The 22248-nt window shown below is 43.7% G+C and overlaps 3 protein-coding genes across 6 annotated transcripts in view; 1 reads left to right on the top strand and 2 right to left on the bottom strand.

Moving 5' to 3' along the window:
- Positions 1 to 7164, bottom strand: part of ZNF664 (zinc finger protein 664) — a 34628-nt gene extending 27464 nt beyond the window's left edge. The window contains exon 1 of one of the 3 annotated variants that reach the window (XM_060027899.1): positions 7051 to 7164. The gene's annotated coding sequence lies outside the window, so the exon portion shown is untranslated. The remainder of the gene's footprint in view (positions 1 to 7050) is intronic. The other 2 variants (XM_060027896.1, XM_060027898.1) reach the window with 2 other exon arrangements.
- RFLNA (refilin A) overlaps positions 1 to 7188 on the bottom strand; it is a 237002-nt gene extending 229814 nt beyond the window's left edge. For both annotated transcript variants that reach the window (XM_060027900.1, XM_060027905.1), the window contains exon 1: positions 7051 to 7188. The gene's annotated coding sequence lies outside the window, so the exon portion shown is untranslated. The remainder of the gene's footprint in view (positions 1 to 7050) is intronic.
- A 954-nt stretch (positions 7189 to 8142) lies between these two features.
- The window catches only part of CCDC92 (coiled-coil domain containing 92), a 30209-nt gene continuing 16103 nt past the window's right edge, over positions 8143 to 22248 (top strand). The window contains exon 1 of the mRNA XM_060027895.2: positions 8143 to 8622. The gene's annotated coding sequence lies outside the window, so the exon portion shown is untranslated. The remainder of the gene's footprint in view (positions 8623 to 22248) is intronic.

The raw sequence follows: 22248 nt of genomic DNA on the forward strand, positions 1-22248 counted from the left end.
CCGATTCTAGCTCCAGCCAAGGCAAACTTCTTCAGACTCGCCAGGTTCTGTCTGCTCCTAGGCCTCAATCACTCCCTGCCCCGCCACCCAACACTCCTTTGAACTCTGGGCCCTCACACTTGCTGTTCCCGCCATTTACCTTCGGGGCTCACCTTCTCTAGAAAGCCTCCCCTGACTGGCACCCCTACCCTCAAATCTGGGTCATGTAGGGTACCTTCTTATGTGCCCCCAGAGCCCTTCCATGTCCGCAACGCTATCTCCACTACCACACTTCCTCGGCTTTGTCCTCCACTAAGCCACATGCCACTCCACGTCCACAGAACCTACTGCAGGTCCACAGTTAACCCCTGGCAAGGGAACAAATGCACATGCCTTTAGAATAACCCCTTCAGCCTCACCTACACTGCATACCCCGAGGCACCCTGAGCTCCACTCTGCCGAGTCACTTGCAGGCCCTGCATAATAATCAGGCTCTCAACGCTTCTGCCCTTGGTCCAGCTGGCTAAGTGCTACTCATCCTGACTCAGTTAAATGCAACTGCTCTGGGGCTGGGTCTGTGTGTTAGGGACACGAAGAGTTAACAAGAGTCAACCTAGGAAATTCCACGGCCCATGTTTTAAGTTTCTGCATTTATTCTACAGTTACAAGAAACGAGAACTATTTTTATTCTGCATATTGCTAAGAAGCAATTTTCCTCCAAAAGTTGGAAGAGACAAAATTCATTCAAACTTACTCCAAATGTATCACTCAAAAAATGTTTAGATATTAGTTTTTAGAGAACATTTTAGAGGACACTTTAATATATAAGACAGATCTATTTTTTTAAAGGGCATGTATCTATTAACCATGCAGCTAACACATGTTCTACATAGGATGTACTTTTTTAAAGTAAACGTTCCAAAATAAATGAAATAACAAATTATAGATGTAATAACATAATCCTGAAAAATAAAAAAAGCAAAAAATTTTAAATCATCCTACATCCTACTACCTTAAATACACAACTTTTAAGATTTTCATTTAATTTCTTCTAGACATTTTTCCATCATAGGTTTTTGTGGAGGGTTGTTGGGACTTCTGTTTAACTAAGGGTTTTAATCATATCACGTATGCAATTTTGCATCCTGATTTTCCTTCAACATTGTCATAAGCACTTTAATACATTTTCTTCCTAAATATTTTAACGGCCAGTAATATATTATCCAGTGGATGTACCATAACTTAACCCTTAAAGTTATAGGAAATGCACCCTTAAAAATAATTCCACAATACATATCTTTTGTATGCAAAGCCTCTCTGTATTTAAAAATATTCCTCTGGGCTTCCCTGGTGGCGCAGGGGTTGAGAGTCCGCCTGCCAATGCAGTGGACGCAGGTTCATGCCCCAGTCCGGGAGGATCCCACGTGCCGCGGAGCGGCTGGGCCCGTGGGCCGTGGCCACTGAGCCTGTGTGTCCGGAGCCTGTGCTCCGCAATGGGAGAGGCCACAACAGTGAGAGGCCCACATACCGCAAAATAAATAAATAAATAAAAATAAAAATATTCCTTTGATGGCTCCTAAGTGGTTGCTACATCAAGGAATATGATTACTTTTAAGGCTCTTGATACATATGTCTAATGTAACATAAGAGTGTGACATTTTTGCTACATCCTCACAAGTCCTAGGTCTTAAAATTTTTTAGTCTAAATTTAGGCCTTTATTAAGTGAGAAATTGTAAAATCTTCATTACAAGTAAATCTCATTGTAAAAAGGAAAAAAAAACTTCAACAATCCAAAACATTGTGAAATAAATATAAAATCAGTCCCAGAAATAAAAATTCAGTCTCCCCTATTCTCTTCCCCTCAGAAGTAGTCACATATCTTTCTAGATCTGTCTCTATTTTTATTCAGAACACACACACACACAACCACACACACTATTTTGTTTTGTATCTTACAAAGAAACGGAATTAAACCTGCTCAAAAATATATTCTAGACATCTATCCAAGCTATGTCAATACATACAAATCTACCTCTCTTTTAAAAAGCTACGTAACATTCCGTAGTGTACAGGTACCAAATTTTTTGTGTTCATCTTCAGTTTTTCCTCATTCTAAGTGATGCTGCGACAGACTTCATTCAAACTAACTTGTATCTTCTTATTAGAATATCATCAATTCCTTGAAGTGTATCTGCTAGATGAAAGCATATGGGTGTTTTTAAAATTTTGACAGGTTTGGGCAAACTGTCATCTGGAAAGGTCGAACCAATTTTATGTTCCCAAGAATATACGAGGTACCTTTTTCTCTACATCCTTGGGCAGCTTTTAAATTTTAGCCTGAGAGCCACCCCCCCCCCAAAAAAAACCTCACTGTTTTAATTTCCATTCCCCTAATCACAAGTGAGGTTGAATTTCCTGTCATTGCTTTGATATTTTCATTTCTCTCAGAACTATTCATATTCTCCATTCATTTCTTAATTGTGTCAATTCTATTATCCTTTGTTTATACATGTTACCAAAACTTTTTCCCCAGTCTGTCACCTTGTGATGTTTTTTTGTCACTCAGAAATATCAGCTTTGATGATGTTCCAACTTATCATCCTTTTACGATTTGGGGCCTTGGTCTTACCTAAATGGTCTACCCCAAAAACATTTTTCCCAACATAATACATCCTCCAACATAATAAATTCTTATATTTTCTTCTAGTACTTTTATAGGTGTTTTTGTCTTTGAGTTAGTTCTTTAATTCAAATAAAAGTCATTTTTGAATATGGGGAAGTAGAATCTTTCTTTCCAAATAGTCATTTTTCCCTATACAATGCATCAAACAACCATTGCCCAACTGTTTCAAAATACCAACTTTATTATATAATAAATTCCTATATATATATATATATATATATATATATATATATATAGGTCTGTTACTGGATTCTACTTGTTCATGTACCAGCTTGTCTATTCTTGTGCTCACCATTTACATTACTGTACCATTACAGTATGTTTTGATATCTGGCATAGCAAATCGTTCATCACTATTTTTCCGCTTGAAAAATTTCTTGGCCACTCTAGCACAATTAGTCCTCTGGACAAATTTTAGAAGCAATTTATCAAGTGTCCAGAAATAAGTCTCACTGGGATTTCAACTGGAATAACACTGAAGTTACAGTTTAATTTGTAGAGTATTGCAATCTTTACAAAGATGCCGTCCCTTCCAGAAACATGTAATGTCTGCCCATTTATTTAGGTTAGCTTTTAAATTCTTCAGGTAAAGGTTTTTACTTTTTTCATAAAGCTCTTGTACATTTGTGTTTTACTCTTAAATGTGTTCTGGTTTTGTTGCTACTGAGAAGAGACTTTTACTTTTCTATAGGAGTAATTACCAATTATTTGATTATGAGTGAGATCACACATCTTTCCAAATGTTGAACAAATTATACTTCTATCCAGTGAACTATCCACATCCTGCAACCACGTGTGGATTTTCATGATTTTCCTCATTGATTTGTGTGAGTCCTTTGCATGTTGAAGATATTAACTCTTCACTTATATTTGTCATAAATATTTTCCTACTTTGTGGTTTAGTTTTTGATCCTAGGGTTTTGTTTTCTCTTTCTTCTTAAAGAAGTTTTAAATGTGTACATAATCTAATACATTGATTTTAACTAGCAACAGATTTGAGTGCCCCATAGGTGCGAAGACCTGTATCTCTCTCTCACAAAAGCTGCACGGTGGGTATTACTTTCCTCACTTAAAATAATCCAGTTCAAGTCTGTGTGACTGCAAAGCCTGTGCTCTGTCCACCTCAGCGTGCACAACTCTTTTTTCCAGATGTTTAATATTTACTTCCATATTTTCTTCCTGATTTGAAGGGCATTCACGATGGTTTGTCATTTATTACATTCCCATATACAGTTTATCTCTGGGGTGCTGAATAGGTTCCAGTGACCTGTACAGAACAAACATGATTCTACAATATGTTTAAACAATCAGATAGGGTTTGTCCCACCTCATTACTCACTATTCTGTCCAGTTCACCCAAAAAAGGGCATCTCTATAACGTTTAAACATCACATCCAGGAATACGGCCTGTCCTTCTGTTTAAGACATTGTCTTATCTTTCAGGATGTTTTCTGGTCTCCTCCAGGCAGACCGCACTTGTCTCGGTGAGGCTGTGCTTACCTGTTTCTTGTTTTTTGTTGCATTGTGATCAGAGCCTGCTGTTTTGGTTGTTTATCCATTTAGTTTCTGCCAGGTTATTTTTAGTATTCAGAAAGCTATGACTTTTATATACACATTGTGCGCCCAGTCACTTTCTCGATTTTTTTGTCTGTTTTTTCTGTTATTCTCATTTTTTTAAGCCAACAGCATCTACAAATGTTTCCCTTCTTTTCATTTTAGAGCCTTGCCTCAGTCTTATTTCATGTATTCCTGCTTTGACAAAACTTACCAAAAACATGTTAAATACCCCAAATTTTAATTTGACTCTGATACTTTTCTGTTAAGCATAGTATGAATAATTAGTTTAACATATGTGTGCCTTTCGCATTAAAAAAGTGCATTTTTATGCCTACGTTTTAGAAATAAATAATTATTTATTTTTAAAATCAATTATTTATTTTTAAAATCAAATACCTATCTTGATCTTAGTTTAGCTGGTAGTTTAAAGTCAACGTGAACTGGACGGGAAAGACCACTTCTCTTCTAGAAAGGCCTCTGAAATGGCCTACCTGGTCTCCCCCACTTCGACTCTCCACCCCTACATTCTGCACGCAGCTGCTGGAGTGGTTGTTTAAACATGCAAATCTGATTATGTCACTCCCCTACTTAAAACCGAACCCTTGTAATGGTTTCCCATTTCACTCAGGGTGAAATAAAACATCCTTAACCTGCCCTACAAGACCCTACACGATCTGGCCCCTGCCTAGCCACACTTGCCCCTCACCCACCATAATCTATCCACACGTCATTCTTTCAGTTCCCGGAATGGGCAAAGCTTCCCCCCTTCTGGGCCTTCCTACAGGCTGTTCCCCTGCCTGGAAAATTATCCCCCATCTCATTCTACACTGACGCCTACTCACCCTTCAGATCTCAGCTCAAACCTTATTTTTGCAAAAAAGTCTTTCCTGGGCCCTCCTTCTGCAATCTGAAATTTGGTCCCCTTTTTATACTCTCTCATAGCCAATGCTACTTCACTTTCATAGCAGATACCAGTTTATGATTCTACACGCAGCTGCGCGATTGTGTTTAATTTCTGATCTCCTCTCCCCCCATAGATCAATTACAAGAGAACAGGGTCAAGTTGATTTTGCTGACCACACTACAAACATTCATGCATATATGAATGAAAGAAAAACACCTACAAAGCCCCTAATGGTATCTCTTACATCTTAAACGATACCCATCACATTATTCAATAAATATTTACCGTTAAAACTCTGATACTGCCTGCAAACTCCATAAGAATCCATTTTACTCAAAGGACATAAAAACTAACCTGAATCTGCTGCTGCTTCAGAAAAACACATACACAAATTTACATCACTAGGAAGTAAGTTCTGTTTACATATTATGAGAGTTTTATGTAGTGTTCAAGTTGCTGATACTTTATTCTCAGGCAACTAATTTTTATGCCTTATTTTTAAGGTATGTAAAGCACTATGAAAAGTGCTTTGTAAAATACTCTTTCAGAAGTCTAATGTATTAACAGTACTTGGTAAAAATATAGCAAAATCAGAAATTAAACAGCATTCAAAGTTGGCTATCTGTAGTATTCTGTAATATACATATCTGGTCAAAAAAGAAAATATAAATTATATTGTAAATTAAAAATTCCTTCAGATCACAAAGGCCAATTAAATCAACATTATATACCACTTTACACTCTACAAAGACTTTCACATACATCATATGACTGAACTTGGTGGGACAGAGCAGGTATTAACATCATTTGTAGAAAAGAAAACTGAGGCTTAGAGTAATTAAATGTCCTCCCCAAGGTCACAGGACTTGAAAGTAGTAGAGTCACAATTACAACGGGGGGGGGGGGGTGGAGGCTCCTACATGTAAATTTCTGAACCAAAGAGAACTTCCATCATAAAAGCTTAGGCTCTGTAATTAGTGTAGATTTGTGCTCCCTTCACTAAAATGTCATTTCACTAGAGAACGACAACCAAAGAAGCTGTTTAAGTATCAAGTTAAAACATCCATTGCCATCAATCCAGGAAATGGCTAAATAAACTATGGTGCACTCAAACTATGGAACATGATGCAGCAGTTCTGCAAAATGAGTGAATGCATCACATGCTAAAACTGAAAGCTAGAGTACACTTGTACTTGTTAAAACAGTCAGAGATAATACAAGTACACACATTGTTTAGATCGTAAAAACATTTTTAAAGATCTAGAAGGATACACACCAAACATAATAGTTGTTATCTCTGGGGACAGAGATTTGTAGTCAAAGACTTTAGCCCATCTCTGTAATGTTTTCATTTTTACAACGAAAATGCTTTACTTTGCTAATTTAAAACTAATTTTTAAAATTTAAATTAACCTGTGGGTTGAACACGAAGGTCATTTTTCTGTTCTAAAAAGCTGTGCATCTACCAAGGAAGTAGGGCCCCCCCCCCAAAAAAGGACAAAATATAGAAACAAAAACAGTTCGATCCTTTTAAAACAATAAACTATCACAAAACGTTCCTTTAAAAAAAAAAACAATAGCTCAGAATTTTTAAAAAACATCTAGTCTCCTTTGTTGCAATAAGACAACCAATCAACTATCAACTAGAAAAGTCCGGAACAGGCTCCTCCTAGAGAGATTTAGTTGTTAGAGTTCGGCAAGGAAGGTTTCACAAAGGAGCTGAGTTTTGAGGGAAATGAGAGGTGACTTGGCAGAGAGATGCGGGAAGATTAAGCCAGATGGGGAAATGTCTGGGAGGTGGATATGTTGAGTTAATCAGAAGCAGGGCACAGGGAGAAAACTGGAGTAAAGTCCTGAAAGAGGAGAGGAGGTTCCTTTGGATGTGGGAGGTGAGAGGGAGCTCGACGGCGCTGCCATCCAGTTTACCTGGGTTGAGAATCCGGCCCTTGTTATGGTCAAACAATGGAGGCGTCCAGCGGCAGCAGCGATCTGCGCTGGGTGCCGGGAGGGTTCCTCATCACCTGAGTAGGATGCTCGGCTGGCTCTGCTGGGACGCGAGGCGCTCTAAAAAAAAACACAACATCACATCATGCAGCCAAGCTTCTCCGCGACACAGCCTGGCTCCCTGATCCCACGGCGCGGCCATTACCGCCTCTCCGCGGACCCGCCTGGAAAGGCTCCAAGGCGCGGCTTCAGGGGTTTCTAAAGCTGTTTTGCTCCCCCTTCCCTCAGCTCCAACAACAATGGAGCCCGGCTCGGGAGTCCGGCTCCCGCGGGGCCTCCGCCCGGCCTCGCCCCTGCCGCTGCACCTCCGCCGCCGCGCACCCTGCCGCCATCTGTAACCCCCGCTCCCCGGCACTGCGGGCCCACGCCGGCTCGCCGAGGCCAGAGGCCAGGCTGCCCTCCCCGGGGCCGGCCCGGTGGCCGCCAGGCCGCCCAGCTGCGCGGTAGCTGCTCTGACCTTTCCCACCGATGCCCGGGCACCCGCCCCGGCTCGAGGCCCATCCTAAGTGATGGGTTGTTTTTCTTTTCTTTAATCCACTCATCCTTCTTCCGACCCCGAGCCCACTCCCCGGCCCCCGCCCCCCGCCCCCGCCTTGACTCAGAGAAGAAATAAAGAGACTGCAGCTCGGCCGCCCCACAACTCACTCCAAGTGAGGGGTTGAAGCGCCCCAGGCCGCGGACTCCGCGCACCCACCCTCCCTCTCCTCAAGGGACACCTCACAGGTGCGCCTCCAAGCCGCGCGCGCGCGCTCCGCACACCCAGACGCCTCCGGGGGACAGCGCGCGTGCGCACGCACGAGGCCAGCGAGCCCCAGGGGAGCGGGGGCCGCACGCATGCGCGCCGCCCGGCCCTCTCCCCTTCCCCCCTCCCCTGCCCCCGCCCCCGTTGGCCGCCCGCGCGTGCCCTCCCCCCAATCCCAGGCTGGTCCCGGGTACCCCCCAACCCCCACCGCCCAGCGCGCGCGCGCTCCCGCTCGTCCGCCTCGCTCCTCCTCCCCCGCGCCCCACCCGGGCCCGCGTTACCCCGGGCAACCGCAGTGCGGCCGCACCTGAGCTTTGCGCCTGCGTCCCACCGGCCAGACCCTCCCTTCCCCTCGGTCCGTTCCCCAACCCCTAACAGCTGCGGGAGGGGGGCGTCGCCCCCTCCCCGGGAAGTGAGTATCGATCGGCCTCCCCCGCCCCTCCCCGCAGACACAGACCCGCCGCCGCGCCGGCGCCTCTGCCGCCCTCCCGGTCAGCGCGGACAGGCCTCGCCGCCCCGGCCCCCGCTCCCAGCGTGCACCGCGGCGAGCGCTCGGGTGGGAGCCGGCGAGATGCGCTCGGCGGGCGGTGCCCACTGACCTCCCTCGGCGGCCGGGCCGGGGCAGGGCCGGAGCCGGGAGCCAGCCCCGCCCGCCGCCCCGCCCATGGACCGCAGGCCCCCGCTGCCGCCCGCCCGGAGGACCGCGCCGAGGGGGGGAGCCGCCTGAAGGACCGCGACGGCCGCGCCCGCAGGTGAGGCGGGGCCCGAGGTGTGACCGAGTCCAGCCCCGCTCACCTGGCGGTACCTGCAGTGAGGCTCTGCGGGCGCCGGTGGGGGGGCGGAGGCATCTGTCGCGGCAGAAACTCATTTAGATAATTTTTAAAGCCCTCACTGCAGGGGGAGGGGTGCTCCCGACCCACGGGCTGTGGAAGGGTGTCCCCTTGCGGAGACATCTCGGGGGGGAAAAACCAAGAGGTGGAAAGGAGGGCAAAAGTGAGGCGCAGCGACTCCCGCGCCGGCTGCCTGCAGGGTCTTCCAGCCCGTTATGGGGAGGGGGATGCCCTTGCCAGGGCTCCAGTCGAGGCTGCAGTCCGTCCCCACCGCTCACCCAAGCCAATCCGAAGGGGGAGGAGAGGACAGCCCAGGGGCCGCTTCTGCCAGCCCCGGGGTGGGATTGTAGGGTGAGGGATCCGCATTGCAGGTGCACTAGGAGCGCCCGAGGGCCTGGCCCTGCTTTGTTTGGGATGCTGTGGGGAGGAGGCCGTCTGAATCCACATCGCTATTTAAATGCGTTTACCACCTCGTGGACGTTAGAGACCCTCCCAGATAAGTTGCATTGTCTCCTGTCCTGATAACCCTTTACGTAAGTACTCTATCTTTACAGCCCCTTTCTAAAGCTTTGATATGGGCTTTAGTTTACCCTAGATAACGATTTGCTTGTGATTCATGAAACTGAGCATAATGCAAATATGCAGCAGAGCTCCAGGCTCGGCGACAGAGCTGCCGTCTGCTACAGCGAGTTAGTCTAGTTTATCTAACTTACGTTTTCATGCTGACCTGTATTAATTTTAAGCTTTGATATTGAGCCGTATGATCTATTCCAATTATGCAAATGAAGTGGTCTGAGAGGAAGTATGATCGTGCTCTGTAATTTAGGTTGCAGTAATCGGTCTTATAACAAAATACAAGCTGTCATACGGTAATATATTACACATTTCCAGAAACCAACCTGTAAGAGTGTTAAAGCTAGAATTGACGTTTTAATACTTTTAAGTTTGACGTTTATTTAAAAAGCATTGTTATTGTTTTATTAAATGGGTTTTGTTTTGTTTTGCACAGTCAAGAATTCTCTTGCATTTTCTTGCCATTGAATTATAAGGAAAAGAATGCTAACATTTAAAGTGACTTTTACCTCCAAAGACGTTCTGAATTCATTTCTTTAGGCTAAATGTTCATCTTACGTGAAATATTTTTGGAGAAGGTTTTAAAGCTTATGGTATGTTTATGTGTATATACACATATGTTTACGTATACATACACACTATTGGAAAACCTTAAAATAAAATAGTTTTTATTGTTCCTCTGCATCATGTTATAATTACTCAGTAAATTCAGTTTAGGTATATTTAAAATCTAAAGTACCAGGCAATAATTTGTGTGTATCAGATTTCTACTGTAGCACATGTAAATACAACAGTCTAACAAACAAGTTTCTTGAAATTAGATATTTTTATTGTTAATTCTTTTTTTAAAAAAATGAATCCTTTTACTTACGACAGAAAATCACTCATGTGGGCGCTTAACTCTTTCATCTGTCATTCGTTGCATAAATTCATTTTAACATCATCATTACTTGATGGAGTGCATTTGCAGCAATACTGATGTTAACAGTGTTGAGGCTTTTAAGAAATACTTATTTTTGTATTATATTTATAATTTTCTTATATTTCTGGCAAGAAAAGACATGAGCCTTTTTTCTTTTATCTGGAACAAGGTCAGCCATAAAAAGTTCTTAAGATATAGTGGGCACACTATGTTTATTAACTAAGATTAATTGTAGCTACTGGATTGGATATCCTTAAAGGGCAGAAACTAGGCGCCTTTATATGCTTCACACACCAAGGGTGCAATAAATGTTTGACTCAGATTGACGTTCCAGACTAGTTAGGTAGGTGCTAGCTTAGTGACACCAATTTTCACATCGCCAGCTTTGACATTTAAACCTGCAGAAAGGTTGGGTAGGGAAGTGAATGTGTCCTAATTGTCTTCAAGTATTCAGGGTCTGTCACGCAGCAGAGGGATTTTCTATTTCCGCGAGTTCCAAAGAAGACAAGTAGTACTTACAGGAAGAGAGACTTCACTTTGGCATAAAAGCACAAGTTGCTTATGATTAGAACCTCCAGTGACAAAAGGGGCTGCTCTTTCCCTGCGGAGTTTCCGGATAAGCTGGTCCCCCGCTGGGCAGGAATGGCTACTAGGAGGTGTCACACCGGCCTGGGAGAGGCCTCGTGAGGGGGGGCACTGAGGGACTCCAGTGGCAACTAGATTGGAGGGCATTGTGGTTCTGTTTTATTTCTTACTCTGGCTTCTGCAGTTGTGGGCATGACAACATCCCAGACACCTACTTCAACCCTAGAAAGACTTTTACTGGGGTAGAGGCCACCCTGATATCAGAGGTGATTCTAATCCTACTTTCATTTGCGTGGGGATTTACAGGTAATAAAGCACCCTCACATTCAGTGTTTTATTTTAAAAGACTCTTCTTAATTACGCTGATTTATATTTCTTCTTTTGGCTTTTATTTTCTGTAATAAACATTTAATCAAGAAGAAAATTACCCTTTTCTATGAAGGCAAGCAGAGGAGTCTTTTTTTTTAAGCTCTTTTTAAAAATGGAATGATGTCAGTCATTCTTTTGAGAGTCAGCATGTTGTGCAGGTGAATAGATTCTTAGCTGAAATTATTCTTTGAAAGATACTGATTAAGGGCTGATTCTTGTGCTTGCTGTGCATTTTAGTTTCTGTTTATTTCATTGGTCAAACATGACTCAAATTTCACAGCAAAAAGTCCATTCATATCCACTAACAGTAAGTTGCACTGGACTTTTCAGTTTGTCTACCTCGTTTTTAAATACATGTTGGCAGGTAAAACACAGCTGAAGAGAAGCAGCATTTCAGTGGACCGAACAGATTAGGTGGATTGGAGTTTTGTGTTTGAAGAAGAAAAAGACGTGTCCCATTTGTACTAAGTGAAATCTGGGAATGATAATTTATCAACAATAAGAATGATGCTCTATCTGTTATAACAAAGATTAGGCTATTGACTGTCAATCACAATACATGTATTAAGTGGATCAGTGGGAATAGGACTCTGTGGCCCAGGAGCAGAGCAGAGCTTCCTGTAAACAGCAGAGAACCCAATAAATGCTGTCTGCACAAGGATTTAAGTGGAACATGATGGTAAGGAGGCCAGTTGAGTTAAACCAGATTCTGACCTCTCCAATTTAGGAAGAAGTTAGAGGGGGGGAAAACAGTTCTGAATTAATATATACGTGTAATTAATTTTTAAAAACCTTAAAAAAATAGTTCCTCTCTTTTGTTCTCTAGCAGATGAGTTTGTCCCATACTTTTGTGGCTCTTATCCACCAGCTGAATTTGGGTGTGATAATTTAAATAAGACAAAGATTTTAAAATTTTGTTTGAACCAGAGGTGCATCGTTTATTTATACTTTATGCACGAAAGGAAAAGAGAAGAATACCAAGTTCTTCTGGTAAACCAAAAAATAAAATAAGGAAATCTTACAAGTATTTATTCCTTCAAGGAAAAAAAATCACAGATGCTGCTTTAAATATTATGAGCAGAACAGCAAATTATCAAGTAAGGCAACCAGTTAGAAAGTGGCCTTTTTAGAAGTGAAAGGTTACATTTTACAGCTCCTCACCATGCTCTCTGAAGGCATCTCACAGATGTCTTAAAAGACTTCTTTGTTAATCAGAAAACAGGAGTTTATGTTTTTATGGGAGTTTCCACACTGGGGAGCAGACTGAAATGAATACCTTAGTGATTATCCCAGTTTACCACTTTATCAGAAATAACTGTTTGAAGCAAGAAGTCTGTACTCCTCTGGAGCTGTAAGGGAAGAAGTGTTCTCCTCTTTTCAAGATTCTTTCTCCTAGCCAGATTCTCAGGATTGAGCAGTGAAATTCCATCGGCTAGCACAAAAGAATAAGCCGGAGATGCTTAAAGCTTACAATAAAGGAGAGGAAAAAGAAGAACACTTTTAATAAATGGAATTCTAGGCATGTGATACTCTGCTGCTACAATGTTTCTCTTTGTTGCCTCTTTGACAACACTTAATATGTTACGTTTAGATAGTATAGGATCCATTATCCTTTGCTCTTGAGATTTCCTTCCCACCCTACTTCTAAATGCACCCTGGACCCCTGTTATTTACCATGTAGGTAAGAGGGTTTATGAGGCATTTTTTTAAATAATTTTTAATTAATTAATTATTTAGTCTGCACTGGGTCTTAGTTGATGGCACGCGAGATCTTTAGTTGTGGCATGCAGACGTCTTAGTTGCGGCATGCAGGCTTCTTAGTTGCAGCATACAGGATCTAGTTCCCCAAACAGGAATCGAACCCAGGCCTCATGCATTGGGAGCGCAGAGTCTTACCCACTGGACCACCAGGGAAGTCCCTATGAGGCATTTCTTATGTGACATTGCTCACACATTGCTGCCACGTATCAATTATAATTCCCAGTATTATTACAGTACTGTTTTTCTTAAAGTTACACATTCCACCTAGAAATGAGTGGCACCATACTCTTAAAGGGCCATCTTTGGTGCAAAGTCAGTGTGAAAACATTAGCTCCCCAAGGTACAGTTCCATCACTGTCGTGGCTTAATAATCCAGGGACCGCCATATTTTTCTAATGGTTTCTATCTAATTCTTTTAGTGATGATCAAGTGTAGGAGGTTAGGTTCCTGCCATACTCCAGACATTGAAGGAGGCTTTCTTTTTGCCCCTGTCTCTCCAACTGTCACAAGTGTCAACTCAGGTAAAGGGCACTGGTATTATTTTCCCCTCAGTGGCTGTGGCATTTGGGAGCAGATCCAGTTTTTAGAAATATGTCTTGCACATTGACAAGAAAGATGAAGAAAGGCTTTGTTGTTTTTTAATTTTCTGTTCCCATAGATAAGTACATAGCAGAGGTTGTTAGGTAGGGCCTGTTCTTTCCAAGGAGGGGTCAATCCTTGTCTTTGAGAGTGAGTCATCTTTATCTTTTGGTTACGTCCTGGTGACCAGACAAGAAATCCTGGTGGAACAGAGCAGCAGCTTTCAGCCACTGAGATACTTGCTCACAGACATGCCCTATTGCACCGGGTCAGGGGAGGCGGGGACATAGTCTTTGATGACAGAGAGAAAGGCTGTGTCATCCTTCTCAGCCTCTGCATTGTGTGATGGGTTTCAAGTGAGGAATTAGTTCCCATCAAGAAAGTGCTGGAGTCAGTCTTTGACAGAAACAGTGTTCTCAATATAGTAAGGCTGTGGTATTAGGACCTGGTTCAGAGATGAGCAAAGCCCAACTTTATTGTTTGAGGGCAAAGGCAGGGTTTTGGGGGGAAGACAAAACAAAAATCTGAGTTGGAACAAATATGGCCAGAGGTGAGACCTTCTTGGAGACAGTTAGGAGGTGTTCTCGTGTCTCATCCACAGTTGTAGGATGGAACTCAGAGCAGTTCAGGATGATCATTGACTGGAAAGGTGCATTGACTTCTCCCCCCCAGCAGGCTGCGGGTGGAGTAGAGCGCCTTCCCACGTAGGCTCGGGGGCCACCGGGACTGGACCTTCCTGGGCAGCTTATCATCACAAGTCTGAAACTCAAGTGGGAAGCAGATTATCCATCTCTGAGCCTTAGAGGAAAACCGAGTGAAGTTAGAAGTTGTTAAGCAGTTGAGGCCAGTGTCTCCCTACCAGAGATGCTGTGAGTCTTCGGTACGTTAGTGTCAGTTGCCCACAGAACTATAAATCCCTGCGGGAAGGTTGACATGACAGCGCAGACTGTTGAACCCTAAAGTGAACCCCGTCACTCGGCTTCTTGCACCTGTGCATGCAATGCGTCGACACCCTTTATCAGTGCTGCCCAGTGATAGAGCACAGCTTCATCCAGCACATTAACAATCTGCTTTTAGAAGTCTCATAAGCCTACTCAGTCTTTTAGATGAAGGTCCCAGTTTTTTGTTTGTTAAAGCTCTCGTGTTCACAATCTATAGGTAGAGCGTCTGGCTGCTTCCGTCCAGTTTTTGCATAATCCTGCCAGGCTATTTTTCACAATTTCGTCTTGACATTTAACCACCTCTTCTGATTCTGAATGATACAGCAGATGTGTAGGGCCTTACAGCTTTATTTACAATCTGACCTGTATATTGTGGACTCCAATTATAAGAAGACACATTTAATGTGCCAAATCCAGAAATAAAATATTTCAGGAATCTTTTTGATGGTCATTTGTCAGCCTTGGTACATAGGTATCTTCTACATCTGGCGAGATTACTAAATGGTCACATGGAAATCATTGCCCTGTTTGAATAAGACAAATTTGAATGTATTTACAAATGCCACCCCCCCCAAAGGGGATAGCGAAGCTGCTCTCTTTGATGTGAGCCTGACAAATAATGTAGCTCATACAATGCTGTTGAACTACACTGGGGAAACTGGAGCATACCACTCCTGTCGAATTATCCCTAGCATCCCCTTACATGTGCGTGTACAAGGCCATGGGCACAGGAACAAGATGAGGAAATTAAATCCTTTGGAGCTACTAAGGTGCTGTCTGGGGAATGCCAAAATGTCTGGTTACAAGGACTCCCTGCCAGCCTCCAAACGACCTTATACCATGGAGGACCTGATCTGGGACAAGTGCAGCATGGATAAGAGCTGCCAGAAGGGACCGGTCAGTCTGAAAAGGATGCCTGGTCAAAGATAGCCTGCACCATGTTATTCACCAAAGGGAGAATGTTTCTAAAATGGCCCCAACGTAGGGTAACACGAGGACCATTAGAAACGTGGGCTCCTCCCCAAGTGAGGCGCCCTCGCTATTTTCACAGTTGACCACAGTCAGAACGAGGGTCAGAAAAAGAGTAAGAAGGAAAAGCAGCATTACATGTTGCACTGGGGGCAATATGTCTTGCCTTTGGACGTACCCTACAGAGGCAAGACGAATACAGATCCTTCTTTGTTGACAACAGTTTGCATCCCAGAGAATAATTTTCTTTTCTGTGAGCTACTAGTCTTTTCTCCTCAATTATACACAAGTTTTTACTGATTTACTTAAGTATACCTCAATTCACACATACATAACATGGTTCCAAACAGTATATTTCAATGACAGTATATTATTTAGAGATTTTAAATTGTGGTTTTAAAATGTTATCAGACATATCAGATGCCCATTATATATCGATTGATTTTACCTTGTTAATTTGGGCTTTAAGAATAAGTGTTCAAAAATACCTAGCAGATGACTCACAGGGATTGTGAGGTGATAAGGTGTGTTTTTTCCTATTTGAATTTTAATCTCTGTACAAGTCTTTAGGTAAATATAAATTATTAACTACCTCACTATCAGTCCAAAGAGAATTAGGGATTTTAGAAAATAACATATAATTTACACTAACTAATGCAGTTGTTGATACTAAAAATTTTTCAGAGAAGTATGGCATCTTAAAACATTACTCAGCTAATGCAAGTCGTTTCATAGGCTAACACAGTGTAATATTGTCTGAGATTTGTAAAAGCAAATGATGAAGGTACCAGTTTCTTATGATGTAACTCGTTTTAGTTGTATGCTCATGTTTAGGGTTACCCACTCTTAAACAATGGTCGGTAAGGAATTTAGGAAGTTCAGTTTAATGTAGCCTTTTGGCAGAAATCCCACTGCTTGGTATGAACTGATACGTGTAGGATCGTCTGTCCCTCCCCTGTCAGGTCTGTGGCGGCCGGGTTCGCATCTGTTTTATTCGTTGCCATCTCCCAGATGACCTCAGAGGCGCCTTGCTCAGAGGGGCTCAGAGAAAGGTGTTTTCTTCAGTGAAAGAGTGAACTGTGATCCTTTATATCCCCCAGCAGAGGGAAACAGAACCTTCATTTACATCCCCAAAGTCCCTAAACAATATACGAAAGGATTTGCCCCAAGAGTATTTTAATAATTTAATTCTTCATGTGTCTTCCATGTTCTGCTGGAATACCTTCTTTCTTGTTCTTAGTACGGAAGCTTTTTAAAGAAGATAAATAGCTTTTCAGTTTGCACCTGTATCTTCTTTCCAAACTGGGAGTTTATAACCTGAGTAATTGTTTTGACTCTGGAAGTGACCTTTTCCAAGCGGAAAACCATTTTTGAAATTGGCAGCTCAACACATTTCTTTAACTTCTCCAATATATTTCTGCAAATTACAAAGTTTAAATGATGGCCCTTTTTCATAAACAGGGTTTCCTGGGTGGCCATGGAGCCTGTACTTTCACTTCTCCCAGCCTGGAAACCTTTTCGTGTCAGTACATGTAAAATATTAAGAGTTCTGGTATGATTTCATAAATTTCTTAGGAGTCTTTAGAAGCGTCTTAAGATTTATGCAAGTATTTAGTGGTCCTCTTAAAAACAGGAATTCCTTTGCGTTCAAGAAATGTTAAAGCCTTTTCACATCATCATTTCCTAGAGATTCCCTGATGGTTTAGAACAGAGCACTCCTGCTGAAAGCGTATATTGGGTCAACTTCGATATATACATTTAATGTCTGCAGAAATATGCAGCTTTATAACCGTAAATCTGGAGTCCCTAGTTGGGGGTTGCAGAATTCTCTTATTCACCCTCTCCATTTCTCAGCTCACTTAAACATTCACAGAGGAAAAGCAACATCTCATGCCATCCGAGAACAGGAGGAAAATGATTTATATTCTTAGGCACATTTTACCCGCAGCCCCTTTCTTCTGAGCCGAAGAAAGGAGATTCACATATCCTGACCCAGGACAGTGAGGCCGGTAAAGCGGTGCCTTTCTGCACACCTGCCTCACCAAGAGTTGAAGACGTGGAGAAGAAACCGTCTCCAGCAGGCACCCTGGGAGTCTCTCACTGATGGTTGCCTTTCCTCCAAGGTCAGGAGCCCTCTGTTATAGGAAGGAGGCTGCACGTGGCTGGGACCTGTCCCTCCTGAGCACTCCGTCACCCACGGTTTACTAGCAATCCCGGAAACCCAAGGAGAGCAGAGTAAACCTCGTCAGAAGGCACAAAAGGCCTGCCTCAGATTAGGTTGACTCTGACCCAGTGCTGAGACACGGGGCAGGACCATTCTGCATTGTGAGGGCCCTCCTGTGCGTCGTAGGCTGTTTTGCAGCACCCTTGACCTCTACCCACCAGGTGCCAGATGTGCCCCTTCCCCAGCTGTGACAACCCATAGTGTCTCCAGACCTCCAGTCTCCCCGGGGGTACCACTGCCTAACTCGGTCAGACCCGCAAATGGGGTTCACCAGCGGGATGCTCCCCCTCAAATTCTGACTGCCTACACTTGTCTCAAGTCATAAAATTTACACACCAACTCCGTGTATTCTCTGGACCAATATAACCAACTGCATCTTGCAGCAGCTGTAAAACAGTGACTGTGTAGATTCTCTGAGGAAAACGAAAATCCTCCGTGGAGGGTATTCCAAGCAGGTCAGTCAGATTGCGGAAGCAGGCAAGCTCCTCAGCAAGACCCGATGGGCGTTACCTTCGCCCCTCTTTGCTGGATTATATTTATCTCAGCAAGGAGCCCCTGTCCTCCTCTTTCTCTCCTCCCCATGCTGGTAGCCATCCGGGTTGTCACACCAGTTGTTGATCTGAACGGGCAGACTCAAACTCCATCTGAATAAAGAATATGTTAGTGTCTGCACTTAATTCAGCCTTCTGTATGAAGAGCAAAAGCCCCTCCTCTAACTAACCAGGAAGCCCTAAAATTTCTAGAGCAGGGAGGCTCAAGCAGGAGGGGATATGGGGATATATGTGTACGTATCGCTGATTCACTTTGTTATACAGCAGAAACTAACACAACACTGTAAAGCAATTATACTCCAATAAAGATATAAGAAAAAAGGGGGGGTTAAAGGTGTTTTAATAATAAAAGATTATTTTTTTAAAAATTAAAAAATTCTGTATCTTCAAAACAGAGATATCTCTTTAAATTATATTACTACGATGATAAATTATCAAGTAAGGCAACCTATTAGAAAAGCAAACTTTTAGAAATTGAGTTACATTTTAAATGAGTCAGAAATAATCTCTGAAGTCGAAATGTCTTAAAATACTTGTTTGATAATAAAACAGAAGTATATAACTTTATACACATTTCCACACTGAATAGCAGAGTACGCTTATGGTTCTTTACCAGAACTATAGCTTCTTAACCCAGAATAGTGTCTGCTTCTCTGCAGCTTTAGGAGCGAAGAAACATTCTCTCTTATTCTGAGATGTTTTCTTCACAAGCATCAAGAATAAGCACTGGAATTCTCCCGGTTAGCACTGAGCGAAAAAGAGTAGACTGGAGAAGCTTAACACTTAAAATATGGGGGAAGGAGCAGAAAAGAGCGGAAGAGGAGTTTTAACAAGTAGAATATGGGGCAAAGGATGTTTTAACAAGTAGAATACGGGGCAAAGGATGTTCTGGCTCTGTAAGGCATGCATGCCTTTCATCTCCATCTGGGGAGAACAGTGGCGTTCATGGGTAAGGGCGTGGCCCTGGAGTCAGCCTGGTTTGGGATGAAGCCCCACCCAGCCACTTGCTAGCTGTGACTTAAAGGAAGTCCTTTAACCCTTTCAGCTTGTTTGCTAATGTGTGAGATAGGAGGAGGACGTCTAGTCGTCAGAGTGCTTCTACCATGTGTAGCTTGGTGCTCCCGGATATGTGAGCCCTCAGTACAAGGCAGTTCTGTTGTTTACTATGTTTATGCTGATTTCCTGGAGCTTCAGGCTGTGTTGCTGCTGCACTTCCCTTCCCTTCCCTTCCCTTCCCTTCACCCTGCATCATCCCCACCAGACTCAATTCCCTCTGGTAGAGCTTTGGCTGTAATGGGTAAGCTCAACTTTTCCCATTTCCTCTCTCTTCCATCTCAACTATTCTGAGCGGCTTTTAATAAGCAACTCAAATCCAGTCCTCGCTTTTCTATCTGATTTTATTTTCCACCACTCCCCAGAATGTTCTTTCCATGTCAGACAGTGTAATGGTCTCACTGTGACTTCTGAAACTTCATTCTCACTTACCTCCTCCTGTGTAAACCCTGCCCATCCTTAAGGACCAGCTCCAGTCCCAGCCTCTTCAGACCATCTTGGTCACTGCAGTCCTTAGCCACTCAACATTCCTTAGGCACCTCCATGTGCCCAGCAATGTGTAAGGTACCAGGAACGCTAAAATGACTGGGGCATGGTCCTCACATGCCGGGGATTCACAAAGTCTCCTATGAGAGGCAGGCAGGTAATTGAGAAGGAGCTTCAAGTGCTGTGACGGGTTACCCTTCCCCTAGCTCCTTACTGAGCATCCTCGGGAGGATTTAATTATACTTTGTTTTCTGTGTACTTTGGTGGCTGAGTCTTATATGCCCAATAAGCTACAGGCATAGGACTGAGTACACAGCTAGCACTTTAGACCATATGCTGGCTTGACCTTTAACCTCGAGGTGCATATGTAAAAGGAAGCTTGGTTGCTAGGCCTGTTGCAATGCGCCTCGTAAACTCCAAAAGATAAATTAAAAAACAAAATCGATGATGATGTTAAGCTCCTGGCCATCACCATAACCTCTTGGCGACTCGAGTGGTTTCTAGGCTTGTAGAATTCATGGAACGGTGCGTTTTTTAATTGGGAGGTTCTAAAATGAAAATAAAAACGTGTCCTTTGAACTGAATAAAGTTAGCTTTATGGAAAAGTCACTGCATTGTCCTCTTTTTTCTCTCTCTGTCACTGACCAGGAAAAGCATCATCAGAGCTCGGCATGCGCATTTCCTGAATTTCTGAGTTTCTGCCACCACCGAAAATTGAGAAAGCGCAAAGCCAGCCCAGTTCACGCTGGCAGAGCCAGCTGTCGGGTGTGGTGCTGTGCCTATGTCAGCGCCAGGAACCCACACAGTCAGCCCCTAACAGGAGTAACTGTCCAGGTGTGTAAGCTGCACCCAGTGAGATCCCGTGTGTCACAGGCTCTGCAGAACGTCCTGAACAGGCGCACACTTTCCCTCCCACTGAAATTAAACTGTATCTCATTTTTACATGGCTTGATAGTTTTCTGGCCTTTTTATTTGTGAGCTTCCCAAAGGCATGCGTGAACTAGCTCTCCTTCCTCCTCTGCCTTATTCCCATGCCAGTCAGAGAAGTATTTCCAAGTCCTCTCACGTCACTAATACAAAAGACACTACCTAATTGCGGGGGGTGTCAGACCAGAGACTGGGTGAGATTACCACTAATTCTCAACTAGAGAGAATGCTTTCTTAAAGGGCCACCTTAGATTCCTAGAGGGAGGCCTTCCCTGGGTGCTGGCATTATAGCAGGGAACAGACAGAAAGCCCTTCTTCTCATGGAGCTTACATTCTAGTCCTGTAAGAAAGAGCAACCAATGACCTCATTTTAGGTAGTGATAAACGCTATAAAGACGCAAGATGGGATGGGATGATGATAATGACAGTTAGAATAAAGTCCGGTTGAAGTGTTCTTGCAGTGCAGAGAGCAGCCACGGCGGGCTCCACAGTGGAGTAGCTGCGAGCCAGGGAGCGCTTGGGGATGGCTCTCCGTGTCGGAGCACCGACGGCAGCCAGTACGTAGTTCTAGGCACAGATGTAAACGCTTTAAATCTGCGCCGCCCAGTATGGTCGCCCCCAGCCACGTGGGACAACTTAAATTTGCATTAAGTCAAATCAAAGTAAATAAAAAGAAAATTTCCTTTTCTCATACACACCAGCTACATATCAGGGGCTCAGTGTGTCATGAGCTTCACTGGACAGCAGAGAAGAGAATATTTCTACCACTGCAGGAAGTTCTATTGGATAGCGCCTCCTTATTTTTTATTTTTATTTTTTTGCCACGTGGGATGTGGGATCTTAGTTCCCTGACCAGGGATCAGACCCGCATCCCCTGCATTGTAAGCACGGAGTCTTAACCACTGGACCGCCAGGGAAGTCCCGGATAGCGCCCCTTTAGGTCAACTCATTTAATCTTCACAACAACCCCAATAAAGTAGGTACTATTTTCCCATTTGGCAGTTTTCCCATTTGGGCAGTTATACATAACTCGCCCAAAGGTGCATCGTTAATAAGTGGCAGGGCTAGGAATCAAACTGCAGCACGCTGGCTCCGGATCCAGAGCCCGGGGGTTCATCCCTACCTGCTGCGTCGCTCTGGCTCATCCCTGAGTACAGCTCATCTCTGCAGCTTACTTCCAGCTGGACTGCAGCCGATGGAGACAGTTACGCCTTGGTAAAGTCTTGTCACTGGATGCTTTAAGATTCAGCTAAGAGAAATTCTGAGCCAAGGGTTAGATCTTTCCTAATAAAAGTGTAGACCTACGTTAGCACAATTTCTCCCTCCTTAAAAAGAAATGGGAAGAGGGAGCTACAAAGCACCAGGAGGATACCCAGTCTGTGTGTGATCTCCATAAGGCTCTGAGCTCTCTATGCCTCAGTACATAAGGTTGGGAAGATAGCAAGTACCTGTCTCAGAGCTGTTGGATTTGATGAGAAGGCACGGAAAGCACTCAGCACAGTACCGAGCACACGGTACGCTAGGTACGTGGCAACTCTTGTCACTGTCAGCATCGTCACTACTGCTGCATTCTGTAGCGGCCATCCCGGGACGGAACGTTCCACAGGG

Source organism: Delphinus delphis, chromosome 13 (genome assembly GCF_949987515.2).
Source record: "Delphinus delphis chromosome 13, mDelDel1.2, whole genome shotgun sequence".
Taxonomy (NCBI): Eukaryota; Metazoa; Chordata; class Mammalia; order Artiodactyla; family Delphinidae; genus Delphinus; species Delphinus delphis.